This window comes from Lutra lutra, chromosome 8 (genome assembly GCF_902655055.1).
Source record: "Lutra lutra chromosome 8, mLutLut1.2, whole genome shotgun sequence".
Classification (NCBI taxonomy): domain Eukaryota; kingdom Metazoa; phylum Chordata; class Mammalia; order Carnivora; family Mustelidae; genus Lutra; species Lutra lutra.
Window position 1 is genome coordinate 90,252,411 of NC_062285.1, and position 13,574 is coordinate 90,265,984.

Consider the following 13,574-nt stretch of genomic DNA (forward strand, 5'->3'; position numbering starts at 1 on the left):
ACACTTCACAACACTCACCACAGCACATACCCTCCCCGATATCCATAACCCCACCCCCTCTCCCAACCCCCTCCCCCCATCAACCCTCAGTTTGTTTTGTGAGATTAAGAGTCACTTATGGTTTGACTCCCTCCCAATCCCATCTTGTTTCATTTACTCTTCTCCTACCCCCTCAACCCCCCATGTTGCATCTCCTCTCCCTCATATCAGGGAGATCATATGATAGTTGTCTTTCTCCGATTGACTTATTTCGCTAAGCATGATACCCTCTAGTTCCATCCACGTCGTCGCAAATGGCAAGATTTCATTTCTTTTGATGGCTGCATAGTATTCCATTGTGTATATATACCACATCTTCTTTATCCATTCGTCTGTAGATGGACATCTAGGTTCTTTCCATAGTTTGGCTATTGTAGACATTGCTGCTATAAACATTCGGGTGCACGTGCCCCTTCGGATCACTACGTTTGTATCTTTAGGGTAAATACCCAGCAGTGCAATTGCTGGGTGATAGGGTAGTTCTATTTTCAACATTTTGAGGAACCTCCATGCTGTTTTCCAGAGGGGTTGCACCAGCTTGCATTCCCACCAACAGTGTAGGAGGGTTCCCCTTTCTCCGCATCCTCGCCAGCATCTGTCATTTCCTGACTTGTTAATTTTAGCCATTCTGACTGGTGTGAGGTGATATCTCATTGTGGTTTTGATTTGTATTTCCCTGATGCCGAGTGATATGGAGCACTTTTTCATGTGTCTGTTGGCCATCTGGATGTCTTCTTTGCAGAAATGTCTGTTCATGTCCTCTGCCCATTTCTTGATTGGATTAGTTGTTCTTTGGGTGTTGAGTTTGCTAAGTTCTTTATAGATTTTGGACACTAGCCCTTTATCTGATATGTCATTTGCAAATATCTTCTCCCATTCTGTCAGTTGTCTTTTGGTTTTTTTAAGTGTTTCCTTTGCTGTGCAAAAGCTTTTGATCTTGATAAAATCCCAATAGTTCATTTTTGCCCTTGCTTCCCTTGCCTTTGGTGATGTTCCTAGGAAGATGTTGCTGCGGCTGACGTCGAAGAGGTTGCTGCCTGTGTTCTCCTCAAGGATTTTGATGGATTCCTTTCTCACATTGAGATCCTTCATCCATTTTGAGTCTATTTTCGTGTGTGGTGTAAGGAAATGATCCAATTTCATTTTTCTGCATGTGGCTGTCCAATTTTCCCAACACCATTTATTGAAGAGGCTGTCTTTTTTCCATTGGACATTCTTTCCTGCTTTGTCGAAGATGAGTTGACCATAGAGTTGAGGGTCCATTTCTGGGCTCTCTATTCTGTTCCATTGATCTATGTGTCTGTTTTTGTGCCAGTACCATGCTGTCTTGATGATGACAGCTTTGTAATAGAGCTTGAAGTCCGGAATTGTGATGCCACCAACTTTGGCTTTCTTTTTCAATATTCCTTTGGCTATTCGAGGTCTTTTCTGGTTCCATATAAATTTTAGGATTATTTGTTCCATTTCTTTGAAAAAAATGGATGGTACTTTGAAAGGAATTGCATTAAACGTGTAGATTGCTTTAGGTAGCATAGACATTTTCACAATATTTATTCTTCCAATCCAGGAGCATGGAACATTTTTCCAATTCTTTGTGTCTTCCTCAATTTCTTTCATGAGTACTTTATAGTCTTCTGTGTATAGATTCTTAGCCTCTTTGGTTAGGTTTATTCCTAGGTATCTTATAGTTTGGGGTGCAGTTGTAAATGGGATAGACTCCTTAATTTCTCTTTCTTCTGTCTTGTTGTTGGTGTAGAGAAATGCAACTGATTTCTGTGCATTGATTTTATATCCTGACACTTTACTGAATTCCTGTACAAGTTCTAGCAGTTTTGGAGTGGAGTCTTTTGGGTTTTCCATATATAGTATCATATCATCTGCGAAGAGTGATAGTTTGACTTCTTCTTTGCCGATTTGGATGCCTTTAATTTCCGTTTGTTGTCTGATTGCTGAGGCTAGGACTTCTAGTACTATGTTGAATAGCAGTGGTGATAACGGACATCCCTGCCGTGTTCCTGACCTTAGCGGAAAAGCTTTCAGTTTTTCTCCTTTGAGAATGATATTTGCGGTGGGTTTTTCATAGATGGCTTTGATAATATTGAGGTATGTGCCGTCTATCCCTACACTTTGAAGAGTTTTGATCAGGAAGGGATGCTGTACTTTGTCAAATGCTTTTTCAGCATCTATGGAGAGTATCATATGGTTCTTGTTCTTTCTTTTATTAATGTGTTGTATCACATTGATTGATTTGCGGATGTTGAACCAGCCTTGCAGCCCTGGAATAAATCCCACTTGGTCGTGGTGAATAATCCTTTTAATGTACTGTTGAATCCTATTGGCTAGTATTTTGGCAAGAATTTTCGCATCTGTATTCATCAAGGATATTGGTCTGTAGTCTCTTTTTTGTTGGGATCCTTGTCTGGTTTTGGGATCAAGGTGATGCTGGCCTCATAAAATGAGTTTGGAAGTTTTCCTTCTATTTCTATTTTTTGGAACAGTTTCAGGAGAATAGGAATTAGTTCTTCTTTAAATGTTTGGTAGAATTCCCCCGGGAAGCCGTCTGGCCCTGGGCTTTTGTTTGTTTGGAGATTTTTGATGACTGTTTCAATCTCCTTACTGGTTATGGGTCTGTTCAGGCTTTCTATTTCTTCCTGGTTCAGTTGTGGTAGTTTATATGTCTCTAGGAATGCATCCATTTCTTCCAGATTGTCAAATTTGTTGGCGTAGAGTTGCTCATAGTATGTTCTTATAATTGTCTGTATTTCTTTGGTGTTCGTTGTGATCTCTCCTCTTTCATTCATGATTTTATTTATTTGGGCCCTCTCTCTTTTCTTTTTGATAAGTCTGGCCAGGGGTTTATCAATCTTATTAATTCTTTCAAAGAACCAGCTCCTCGTTTCGTTGATTTGTTCTATTGTTTTTTTGGTTTCTATTTCATTGATTTCTGCTCTGATCTTTATGATTTCTCTTCTCCTGCTGGGTTTAGGGTTTCTTTCTTGTTCTTTCTCCAGCTCCTTTAGGTGTAGGGTTAGGTTGTGTACCTGAGACCTTTCTTGTTTCTTGAGAAAGGCTTGTACCGCTATATATTTTCCTCTCAGGACTGCCTTTGTTGTGTCCCACAGATTCTGAACCGTTGTGTTTTCATTATCATTTTTTTCCAGAAATTTTTTCAATTCTTCTTTGATTTCCTGGTTGACCCATTCATTCTTTAGAAGGATGCTGTTTAGTCTCCATGTATTTGGGTTCTTTCCAAATTTCCTCTTGTGATTGAGTTCTAGCTTTAGAGCATTGTGGTCTGAAAATATGCAGGGAATGATCCCAATCTTTTGATACCGGTTGAGACTTGATTTAGGACCAAGAATGTGATCTATTCTGGAGAATGTTCCATGTGCACTAGAGAAGAATGTGTATTCTGTTGCTTTGGGATGAAATGTTCTGAATATATCTGTGATGTCCATCTGGTCCAGTGTGTCATTTAAGGCCTTTATTTCCTTGTTGATCTTTTGCTTGGATGATCTGTCCATTTCAGTGAGGGGAGTGTTAAAATCCCCTACTATTATTGTATTCTTGTCGATGTGTTTCTTTGATTTTGTTATTAATTGGTTTATATAGTTGGCTGCTCCCACGTTAGGGGCATAGATATTTAAAATTGTTAGATCTTCTTGTTGGACAGTTCCTTTGAGTATGATATAGTGTCCTTCCTCATCTCTTATTATAGTCTTTGGCTTAAAATCTAATTGATCAGATATAAGGATTGCCACTCCTGCTTTCTTCTGATGTCCATTAGCATGGTAAATTCTTTTCCACCCCCTCACTTTAAATCTGGAGGTGTCTTCGGGTTTAAGATGAGTTTCTTGTAGGCAACATATAGATGGGTTTTGTTTTTTGATCCATTCTGATACCCTGTGTCTTTTGATTGGGGCATTTAGCCCATTAACATTCAGGGTAAGTATTGAGAGATATGAATTTAGTGCCATTGTATTGCCTGTAAGGTGACTGTTATTGTATATTGTCTCTGTTTCTTTCTGATCTACTACTTTTAGGGTCTCTCTTTGCTTAGAGGACCCCTTTCAATATTTCCTGTAGAGCTGGTTTGGTATTTGCAAATTCTTTCAGTTTTTGTTTGTCCTGGAAGCTTTTAATCTCTCCATCTATTTTCAATGATAGCCTAGCTGGATATAGTATTCTTGGCTGCATGTTTTTCTCATTTAGTACTCTGAATATATCATCCAGCTCTTTCTGGCCTGCCAGGTCTCTGTGGATAAGTGTGCTGCCAATGTAATATTTTTACCATTGTACGTTACAGACTTCTTTTCCCGGGCTGCTTTCAGGGTCTTTTCTTTGTCACTAAGACTTGTCAATTTTACTATTAGGTGACGGGGTGTAGACCTATTCTTATTGAATTTGAGGGGAGTTCTCTGAACCTCCTGGATTTTGATGCTTGTTCCCTTTGCCATATTGGGGAAATTCTCTCCAATAATTCTCTCCAATATACCTTCTGCTCCCCTCTCTGTTTCCTCTTCTTCTGGAACCCCAATTATTCTAATGTTGTTTCGTCTTATGGTGTCACTTATCTCTCGAATTCTCCCCTCGTGGTCCAGTAGCTGTTTGTCCCTCTTTTGCTCAGCTTCTTTATTCTCTGTCATTTGGTCTTCTATATCGCTAATTCTTTCTTCTGCCTCATTTATCCTAGCAGTGAGAGCCTCCATTTTTGATTGCACCTCATTAATAGCTTTTTTGATTTCAACTTGGTTAGATTTTAGTTCTTTTATTTCTCCAGAAAGGGCTTTTATATCTCCCGAGAGGGTTGCTTTAATATCTTCCATGCCTTTTTCAAGCCCGGCTAGAACCTTGAGAATCATCATTCTGAACTCTATATCTGACATATTACCAATGTCTGTATTGATTAGGTCCCTAGCCTTTGGTATTGCCTCTTGTTCTTTTTTTTGTTGTGAATTTTTCCGCCTTGTCATTTTGTCCAGATAAGAGTTTATGAAGGAGCAAGTAAAATACTAAAAGGGTGGCAACAACCCCAGGAAAATATGCTTTAGCCAAATAAGAAGAGATCCTGAATTGTGAGGGGGGAGAAAGGGGATAAAAAGGGGTTCAGAAAGAAAAAAAAAAAAAACTATTAAAAAAAAGAAAGCCGATAAAGAAAAAATATAAAAAGAGGAAAAAATATATATATATTAGATAAACTATTTAAAAAACGTTAAAAAAAAAAGGTAAAAGTTAAAAAAAATTTAGCAGAAGAAGAGAAAAAGAAAAAAAAATTGAAAAAAAAATTAAATTAACTGCAAGGTTAAAAAATCATGGGGAGAAAGCCATGAGTTCCGTGCTTTGCTTTCTTCTCCTCTGGAATTCCGCCGTTCTCCTTGGTAGGTGAACTTGGTCCTGGCTGGGTTTCCCGTAGATCTTCTGGGGGAGGGGCCCGTTGTAGTGATTCTCAAGCGTCTTTGCCCCAGGCGGAGTTGCACCGCCCTTACCCGGGGCCGCGCTGAGTCATCCGCTCGGGTTCGCTTTCGGGAGCTTTTGTTCCCTGAGCGCTTTCCGTAGAGTCCGGAGGACGGGAATAAAGATGGCGGCCTCCCGGTCTCCGGCCCGGAGGAGCCGAGAGCCCGGGGCCCCACTCCTCAGTGCACCCTCAGAGAACAGCGCCAAATGACTCCCGTCACCCTGGCCTCCGGCCGCGCTCTGAGCTGACCGAGCCTGCGACCGGTTCAAGGCAACCCTGAGCTGAGAGTCACTCCTCGGCTCTGTCTCTGCAGCCGGCTTCCCCGTTCTAATACCGGTAAGCTCTGCGACACTGAGACACCCCCGATCCTTCTGCGACCCTGCGGGACCTGAGGCCGCGCTTACCCCGCCTGGGCTTCACCCCAGTTAAGCCTCTGGAGCGATGTCCCTCAGCGGAACAGACTTTTAAAAGTCCTGATTTTGCTCCGTTGCTCTGCCGCTCGCCGGGAGCTGGCCCCTCCCCCCGCGGTCTATCTTCCCGTCGCTTTGGATTCACTTCTCTGCCAGTCCTACCTTGCAGAAAGTGGTTGATTTTCTGTTTCTGGAATTGCTGTTCTTCTTCTCTTCAATCTCCCGTTGGATTTGTAGGTGTTTGCAATCTTTAGATAAGCTATTTAGCTGATCTCCCGCTACCCGAAGTAGTCTCAGCCTGCTACTTCTCCGCCATCTTGACTCCTCACCATGAGATTTCTTGTTGTTGCTCTGCTCTTAATTACAACCATTAGTTCTTTGTGGCTCCTCCTAAGGCAACATGTAAATATCTAGCTTTGTCCCCCTCAAATGCTCTGGATTGGATAAGAATTATAATGGAATCTGAGAGGGGATCAAAAATAATTTTTACAAGAGAGATCAACGTGATAATATCAAAAGTTATGACACATGTAATTAACATCTCACAAGGAGAGGGAAACAATTAGCAGAAGATTATTTGAAGAAATAATGGCTGAAGCTAATTTGAATTTGTCGAAAAACACCAAGTTAAAGTCAGGAAGCTCAGCAAAATCCAAATTAAAATAATAAAAACTAGATCACATGTAGGCACATTGTAGTCATACTTCTGAAACAGATAAAAAATATTGAAATCAATGAGAGAATAACAACACTTTCTATGCCTAGAAATTCACTAGAAACAATAAACTTAGGAGATAATAATCATCTCATTAAAAACCCTGCCAAATCAGAATGTGATATCATTATAGTCTTCCAGAATGAAGGTAAATTAAGACGTTTTCCAGAAACTACTTGGCCTGCCGTGCAAGAAGTATTAAAGGAAGAAAATGTGTCAGGTTTATGTGTCATAGTTTCATGAGAAATCTTGTTGTCCGGGAAGGCATAAGGACATGTAAAGTTATAAATATCAGGGTAAATATGAAAGACAATCTTCTGTGAATTTCCTTGCAGTATGCGTGACCATTCAAAGCAAAGTTTGCAAGTTTCTTCCAGTGTTTATAATTCATGTGATATGTAAGACCTATGACAACTATTTACCTTAATGGTGGGGGGAGGATATCAATAAACCTGTTTCATACAGGGTTTCTTACGTTGTACCAATAATTCTACCTAGACCATGAAAAGTTAAGACTGTGTACTGTAATCTTAGTATAACCACTAAGAAGAAACTGTACACAGGGAGAGCCTAGAAGCCAATATATTAATTGAAGTGGAGTTCTAAAAATTATTCAAATACCTCTTTGGTTAGGTTTATTCCCAGGTATCTTATGATTCTTGGTGCTATAGTAAATGGAATCGATTCTCTAATTTCCCTTTCTGTATTTTCATTGTTAGTGTATAAGAAAGCCACTGATTTCTGTACATTGACTTTGTATCCTGCCACGTTAGTGAATTGCTGTATGAGTTCTAGTAGTTTGTGGGTGGAGTCTTTTGGGTTTTCCATATAAAGAATCATGTCATCTGCGAAGAGAGAGAGTTTGACTTCTTCATTGCCAATTTGGATACCTTTTATTTCTCTTTGTTGTCTGATTGCTGTTGCTAGGACTTCTAATACTATGTTGAACAAGGGTGGTGAGAGTGGGCAAGCTTGTCGTGTTCCTGGTCTCAACGGGAAGGCTGTGAGCTTTTTCCCATTGAGGATGATATTTGCTGTGGGTCTTTCATAGATAGATTTGATGAAGTTCAGGAATGTTCCCTCTATCCCTATACTTTGAAGCATTTTAATCAGGAACGGATGCTGGATTTTGTCAAATGCCTTTTCTGCATCAATTGAGAGGACCACGTGGTTCTTCTCTCTTCTCTTATTAATTTGTTCTATCACATTGATTGATTTGCGAATGTTGAACCATCCTTGTAGCCCAGGGATGAATCCCACCTGGTCATGGTGGATAATCTTTTTAATGTGCTGTTGGATCCTGTTTGCTAGGATCTTGTTGAGAATCTTAGCATCCATATTCATCAGGGATATTGGTCTGAAATTCTCCTTTTTGGTGGGGTCTTTGCCTGGTTTGGGGATCAGGGTAATGCTGGCTTCATAGAAAGAGTCTGGAAGTTTTCCTTCTGCTTCAGTTTTTTGAAACAGCTTCAGGAGAATAGGAGTTATTTCTTCTTTGAAAGTTTGGTAGAATTCCCCAGGGAATCCATCAGGTCCTGGGCTCTTGTTTTTTGGGATGTTTTTGATCACTGCTTCAATCTTGTTACTAGATATCAGTCTATTTAGGTTGTCAATTTCTTCCTGGTTCAATTTTGGGAGTTTATAGTTTTCCAGGAATGCATCCATTTCATCTAGGTTGCTTAGCTTATTGGCATATAACTGTTGATAATAACTTCTGATGATTGTTTCTACTTCCTTGGTGTTAGTTGTGATCTCTCCCTTTTCATTCATAATTTTATGAATTTGGGCTTTCTCTTCCTTTGGATTAATGTGGCCAATGGTTTATCAATCTTATTGATTCTTTCAAATAACCAGCTTCTAGTTTCATTGATACGTTCTACTGTATCTCTGGTTTCTACCTCATTGATCTCAGCTCTAATCTTGATGATTTCCCTTCTTATGTGTGGAGTTGGTTTGATATTTTGTTGATTCTCCAGTTCTTTAAGGTGTAGAGACAGCTGCTGTGTTCTGGATTTCTCAATTTTTTAGAGGGAGGCTTGGATGGCTATGTATATCCCCCTTAGGACCGCCTTTGCTGTATCCCATAGGTTTTGGACTGAAGTGTCTTCATTCTCATTGGTTTCCATGAATTGTTCAGTTCTTCTTTGATCTCCTGGTTGATCCAAGCATTCTTAAGCAAGGTGGTCTTTAGCTTCCAGGTGTTTGAGTTCCTTCTGAACTTTTCCTTGTGATTGAGCTCCAGTTTCAAAGCATTGTGATCTGAGAATATGCAGGGAATAATCTCAGTCTTTTGGTATCGGTTGAGTCCTGATTTGTGATCCAGTATGTGGTCTATTCTTGAGAAGGTTCCGTGTGCACTTGAGAAGAATGAGTATTCTGTTGTTTTAGAGTGGAATGTTCTGTATATATCTATGAGGTCCATCTAGTCCAATGTGTCATTCAATGCTCTGGTTTCTTTATTGATTTTCTGCTTTGATGATCTGTCTATTTCTGAGAGAGGCGTGTTAAGATCTCCTACTATTAGTGAATTCATATCAATATGACTCTTTATCTTGATTAACAGTTTTCTTATGTAATTGGCTGCTCCCATATTGGGGCATAGATATTTATAATTGTTAGATCATCTTGTTGGATAGTCCCTTTAAGAATTATGTAGTGTACTTCTGTATAAGAATCCCAGAGAAGGCAGGCACAATGTGCACATAGACAAAATAAATTACAAATCTTGAAGTATATAATTTGGGGAATTAACAGTTCCATAATATGAATCGTATACATATGATGACATAATTAAGAAAAGAATTCTTCTATCCCAAATTCTTACTCTTATTATTCTTCCCCATAAGTATGTGTGGTCTAGCTTCAATTAGTATTCCTCTGGCAGATTCAATTTAAGCTATTTTCCCTTAAAATGGATATAGTGTTTTCCAGACTACAAAAGGTGGGTTTTGAAAAATACTTATATTCCTTATTTTTCAATTTCCAATATATATAATAGCAGATAAAAAATAAAGTTCTAGTCTGTCACCCACATAATCTTTGTTATTATCTTTTCCATAATTAAAAATCCTCTAAGTGTACATTTTATCATAGGCAAAATTATTTCCCAGATTTTAATCATCATTGTTGCTAAAGAAAACCTTCTGCAGTTATTCTCAACCCAGGCTATTTAGGATATGGAAACTATGCTCAAAATTGAAAATCATAAAAAAAAAAAAACAAAGGAAAAAGAAGAAAAGCAAAAGAGAAACACACATACACACACACATACACACCAAATGATGGAATTCTTGAATATTGATTATAAAGTACAAATATTTAGAGTGAATAAAAGTATAAGGGATACAGAATGACTACCAAAAAAAGAGGTTAGTGTCTGATGGTTAGACTTTGGAAAACCTGGAGTAATTTTTAAAAATCAAAAAGAAGAATTCTAGAAATGAAAACAAAAATATTTAAATGAATAATTGATGGAGTGATTAAAGAACAAGTTAGAAAAGATTCGGGAGAAAGTAAGTGAATTGAAAGAAAAAGACAAGAGAAAAGGAGGGAGAAACTATAAAAGCTACAGGTATGAGGGATAATATTTGCAGAGAGGATCAGAATGATTGGGAGAATGCAGATAAGCCATATTGGAAGAGAGCATATGTGGTGGTAGTCAGGACTGGTTGTCCACTGGATCGTCCCATTCAAGAAACATAGTTCCTCGCTATTGGAAAAGATACCTTTAATAAACACTGTGCTGCATCATAGTAAAACTATTTCTAATTCCCATCCTTCCGTTTTCTGTTGAATCTATGACAAATTGGATTTTTGCCCCAACAGCTCACTGGAACGATTCCCTATTCTGTACACAAAATAACAAAATCTCATCTTGATTAGCAGCAGCATTCAACAGAGTGGATCATTCATTCCTCCTGGAAACATTTTTTCACTTGGTATCCATGGCAACATAGTTTCATGGGTTTGAGTCCCATCTCCTCATTACGCTTTTGATCTTGTTTGCTGATTTCACCTCTTCTCCTCTTCCTCTTTACATGAGAGAGTCTCAGAGCTTATCCTAGAACTTCCTCTTATTTACATCCACTTTAAGATCCTGGGTGACCATCTCTGTTACTTTGTTTTAAGCAGCACGTGCAAGCTGAAAAGCCCAGTTTTATACTTTCTTGCCCATATCTCACCATTCACTTTAGGACATTGATCTCTGAGTCCTTAGTCAACTCTTCCATTTGTGTGTTTCACAAAAAATTCACTCTTCGGATGTCCAATCCAAACACAGACTCTTAATTACACCCACTTCATGTATAATCCTTCCCAGCTCATTGAATGGAAACAGATTCAATCTCTTTTCAGATACTCAAGATAAAGCACATGCTTCATCCATGACCTCTTTCCTTCTTTCTCAGGCCACGTTCTCAGATTAGAGAATACTGACTTCAGAGTATTCCAGAGTCCAATCTCTCATCACCATTGCCACACTTTACCTTAGCCCAAGCCACCAAATCCCTGTAGTATTTTGAGTCTCCCTGTTTTTGTTCTTAAATTTTCTCATTACTTTTTGTCTGCCAAATTGAGACTAGTATAATGAAGTCAGAGCATGCAACACATCTGTTCCTACTTCTTGAAAAAGCTGTTACAGACTTACCAAGCAAAAACCTGGGAGATCTGATCTTTTCAATTTATGCACATTACTTTATAATACAGCATTTCTCAATCTTTACTTCATTATCTCCCCCAAACCCAACCCACCAAGAAGTCTTTACAGACACATTATCACCATGAAAATTCAAAATCAAAAATATGTTATATCTCTCTCATGTACTATATGTGTAACTGTGCTTAAATAAAATGGGCTACATTTTTTCGCTACCAACACAACATAAATACAATTATAAGAGAATATTATTTTCCTTAAGAGAAGAAGAGAGAGAGAGAGCACAGGCAGGCAATGTGGCAAGCAGAGGCAAAGGGCAAAGCAGGCTCCCCACTGAGCAAGGAGCCCAATGCAAGACCCTGGGATCATGACTTGAGCCAAAGGCAGACACTTAATGACTGAGCCACCCAGGTGCTCTAAGAGAATAGTATTAAAAAAACATTTAGAGCAACAAATGGGGACAACCTGGAAGAAATGGATACATTCCTAGAAACATAAACTGCCAAAACCAAAACAGGAAGAAATGGAAAACCTGAGCACATCGATAACCAGCAGAGAAATCGAATCAGTCATCAAAAATCTCCCAACAAACAGAACTCCAGGGCCAGATAGTTCCCAAGGGGATTCTGTCAAACATTTAAAGAAGAGTTAATACATATTCTCCTCAAAAAATTCCAAACAAACAGAAATGGAAGGAAAACCACCTAATTGATTCTATGAGGCCAGTATTAGCCTAATCAACTCCACTATAAAAGAGGACTGCAGGCCAGTATTCCTGATGAACATGGGTGCAAATAGTCTCAACAAAATACTAGCAAATCAAATCCAACAGTAATTTAAAGAATAAAGTGGGATTTAATTTTTGGCAGCAAGGGTTGATCAATACTCACAAAGAAAACAGTGTGATATACCATATTCATAAAAATGTAAAGTACCATATGAAGATTTCAACAGATGTATAGAAAGAATCTGACAATGCACATTCAAAATAGCTGGAGATAAATATCACTAAACTCCTGTTGTTAATGGGGTGGTGTTTACAGATTTTTCCCATTATAGTAGTAATGACATCAGGAGAGTATAAGCAAAAGAAGCATGTTATGCCAAGATTTAGCAACCTGTGTGTAAATAGAACTGATGCATCTAAAATACTCTTCAAAGACCTGAATTTTCAGGTCTCAGCATTTGTGACCAAGAAAAAAGCAAGTTAACAGCATGGGTTGTCAAGCCTGTGACCCCAATATCTTGTGGAACATAAACATTTCTCAGAGTCATGTCGCAATTAGCTGATACATTACAAGCTGAAAGTCTCGGATATTCTGGAGTTGTGTGATAAGATAAAGTGTTTTCAAAATAGACCAAGTGTAAGGATTTCCTGTTCAAATTTTAAGTGACACATTGAAGAGAAATCTACTTTTTCCACTATTATCTCTCTCTGAGCTCTCTCACAGGGCCGACAGTCTGTGAAGACACAGATACCTTACAAGAGTAACCTGGTTTCCCAGTAGAAGATGTAGGACCCTGTGGCCAACAGAAGGTATGTGTCACTCCTCTGCTGTCTCTCTCCTAGCTGCCTCACTTAGTGGGAGATACAGATGCTGAATGGGATGCACATGAGGTACAGTTAATATGCAATCAAATCACAGAGAACATTGGTACACTTATTCCAACAATTTAGGGTAACAGACAAGAAGGGATATGAAAAACACTGGAGAATTTCTTAAAGTATTCAAATTCTTGCCTGTGGAGAAGTAATTAGGTGCATATACATGCACATAACTGTGTCTGCAGATCAGTTGAATTTCATGTGAAATCCCATAAGCATCATGAGAAGCGACAGTTAATTTTGGATTTGTCATCAATATAGATATAATTACATATATTACTTGATCTTTAGCCCAGTCTTTGAAAATAGATTCTTAAAACAGATGAACATAGGTGAAGGGGAAAAAAAGAGAGGAGGCAAACAATAAGACATTTGTAACTATAAAGAACAAACTGATGGTTGCTGAAAGGCAGGTAGTCAGGGGATGGGCTAAATGTGAGATGAGTATTAAGGAGGACGTTTGTAGTGATGAGCATTGGGGTTATATGTAAGTGATGAATCACTAAATTCTACTCTCGAAACGAATATCATACTATATGTCAACTAAATAGAATTACATAAATATTTGAAAAAAATAATTTAAGATGAAGCCTTCAATCATAAAAGTCAAATGTAATTCCTCATATACTTGCTTTGTTAAATGAAAGTAGTTTGATTGTTCATGGAAAGCAGATGAAGTACCTTCTGGAAAATAC